Here is a 3,186-nt window from a genome sequence, read left to right as displayed (position 1 = left end):
GGGCCACCGTCCGGGCCAAAAACCGGTATGTCGCGATATAGGTCGGTCCTTGCCTGCTTTCTTGTCCATTCCTTGTCTGTGCGTGTATGCCTTCGTTCCCCCAACGAAAAAGTCGAGGAACAAGGGTCCTAGGCGAGGAGCGAAGGTCGCGTCGCGGTGGTTGCGTGAAGCTATGAAATCGAGCGGGGGCGGTGGAAAGAGAACGGGGAAAAATTGATTCCGTTAAACTTGACGGAACGAGCGAAAGGATAGGGAGTCGCGTGGCGGAGGAGCAATGAATTCCCGGCTTAAAGCGGTTCAACGATAGAGAACGAATGGGGAGGGTAAGCGGTAAACGGGCGGACAAGATAGAGTGCGACTCGTCCGAGCCGAGAATGCAACGGTGGATGGCTCTCCGGTACGCGTCGAGCCAACCGAACCGGAACAAAGCGCGATCCCGATGAGCTGACTCGCCAATTCCTCTCGCTCGAGTCTAGCCGAAACTAGCTCGCTAATATTACCCAGCATTCGGTGCACCCCAGGCTTTACAGCCGCGGATGGCCACTTGACCCGCTCTAGCAGCCTCGGTTAGGCATCGTTATTGATTTCAAGAAGAGAGAGAGAAAAAAAAAAGAGAGAAAGGAAGGAAGAAAAGAAAAGAAGAAAAATGAGAAAGCGAAACGATGATTGCGATGGAAATACGGCGAAGCGCGGAGCGACCGAAAGAAAATGGAAGAAAAACTCGAAGCGTCTCTAGAAAAAACATGGGAGGACGAGAAGGAAGAAGAGAGAGGAAATAGGTGACGCGAGGGAATCGAGATGAATGTGTTATTGTTTTAAAGCAAATGTACGTTCGAAGTAATAAAAAAAAAAAAAACACATAGCGAGATGGCGAAGAAAGAATACGGATGATTTCACGAGAACCGTAGAAATATTTTCATCCATTTCGGACTCGAAATTTCTATTCGATATTTAAACGCGTACGTATATCCAGATCGAGTAGATTGTATAAATATCGAGGAGAGCAGTTATCTCGTTCGTATCGTATACGATTCGCTCCTTAAACGAAGGAAATCGTTTCATTCTTCTCACTCTATAACGACTCGTTCAATTTATCTCGTACTTAGGTATTTTTATTCCCAATAAACGCGCAGACCCGTACTTCCCTTTGGACGACTCGAGGTCAACCAGATCAAAGGTTTTCTCTGGCTTGGAGAGCTGGGAATCTGAGAAACCAAAGGGAGAAGGAGTTTGCTCGGTTATTGTGCCCGGATGCCGACGCGAAATATTTGTTCACCGGAAACCAGTCGTTTGGTTCGCGCGGACGAACAGAACGGATGGACGGTAACAGATCGGTAAACGAAATCGCGATGGTACGTTAAAGAAAAAAAAAAAAAAAATAAAAGAGAGAAAGAAAAAGAGGAAAAAAAGAAAGAAAAAAAAATATGGACGTTGGAACGATAAAATCTGTCGAGAAGAGAGATAAAAGGTAAGCGAGGAAAAAAGGCAGGAGAGCTTAAGCGACTTGACCCGATTCGTAAAATGTTTCACCTGTACGAGATTCGCCCCCACTCCGCTGATCCGCACCCTGTTGACGTCACAGATGCACTCGGTGACGTCACGCCGCAACGTCACTGCACCGGCAGTTGGCCCGGGTAAGAGGTCGTTGCCAGGAACGTAGCGTGCTCGGGGCATCGATGACGCGCAACTCACTTCCGTCGCACGCGCAAGGTATTAACCGTGTGTAATTAATTAGCAGTTCAGCATCGGGACACGTCGATACATTGATTACGTTCTCCGTGTATTTGCACCATATACGGTGCGACCGTACCTCGCGCGCGATCAATATAAAATCCTCGCGTTATATACGTATACACACGTATATTTCGCCTCGGTGCACGGCCTACGTTTCGGTGCGACTAGGTGCGCGCGTACTTGTCGCAACGCGTCAAATAAAAGAGGGACTACAGCTCTTATTCCTTCCAATGTTTTAATATGCCTTCTAGCTGCCGCCAAGTGAAACAAAACTTACGCCAATTATCCGCGATCCACTTCTTTTTTTGCTCTTTTCATATTACATCGATAGCACCAACGTTCGTGCTCTGGTAACGCGTGCAAACATTTTTATGTACCGTTCGCTGGTGCAAAAAAGTCTCGCGGGACGGCACAGGGGCAAGAGGGGTCCTTCGCTAGGACCGCTTATCTCCACTTTAAACGCTTTGTTGACGATTCAGACATCACACGCTACACAATAATAGAAGAGCTATATATATTCGAATATTCGAGATTGTAAAAATTATTTTTATTTATGAAATTACTCATAATCATTTATAATTAGAAGTTGAAATATTTTCGAAATCTATCTATAATATGTCCAGTTTATTCGAATACGTACAATTATTATCTTACATCGATACGTTTTGTATATGTGAGGAAACAAAAATGGAAATGTGAAAATAGGCGTTTCCTTTCAAATTAATCAATCAGATCCGCATTTCTTCCGCGAGACTTTTTTTCCAACGATATACATATTATCTAACAGCTGATTCTCGTTCGATGTTCTTCGACGTGTTCCAAAACGTCTCCGCTATTATTTCTATGAAACTCTCGCGAGTTTTTGGCGCGAGTCTCGATTCGAGTTCGAGCCAGACGATCACCCCTTTATACTAGTGGCCTCGTTATCGAAATGCGATAATTTGTTTAGCGAACCGCGAAATCGCTGTTCCCGCCCCTCGACCCGACTCCACCCTTCGCGCACGGGGGGAGGAGGGTTCCCGTCACCCGTTCAACGCCGAGTTATCGTGCGCCTGACGCCACTCACACTTTGCCATCATTACGATGTAAATGAACGCCAAGTGTCGATACTGGACGGCCTCGGTTGACCTGTTCGTTATTTCCCGTGGCCAGTAATATCATCGCGTTCGTTCGTCGATTCGATCTGCGATCGACGATGATACGTAACGACTCGTTTCCCATCTACTCTTCGCTATATCCACCGCTATTTGGAAAGAGAATTCGAATAGAGTGATAGACGAAAATGAAATCGGTTCCATTTCTGGTTAGATTTTTATAGCTCGAGCGTTTCCCACGGATTTGCATCCGCACGTCCCAAATCGATGCAACGATCGATAGCTCGTGTCGCTCGTTGAAAGTTGAAAGTTATCGCGGCTTACAGACGCGTAATATCGAACGTTTCCCTGAATGGAA

The sequence above is a fragment of the Apis dorsata genome, unplaced genomic scaffold, assembly GCF_000469605.1.
Source record: "Apis dorsata unplaced genomic scaffold, Apis dorsata 1.3 scaffold_92, whole genome shotgun sequence".
NCBI lineage: Eukaryota > Metazoa > Arthropoda > Insecta > Hymenoptera > Apidae > Apis > Apis dorsata.
The sequence above is the reverse complement of the archived record's forward strand: the minus strand, read 5'-3'. Positions refer to the sequence as shown.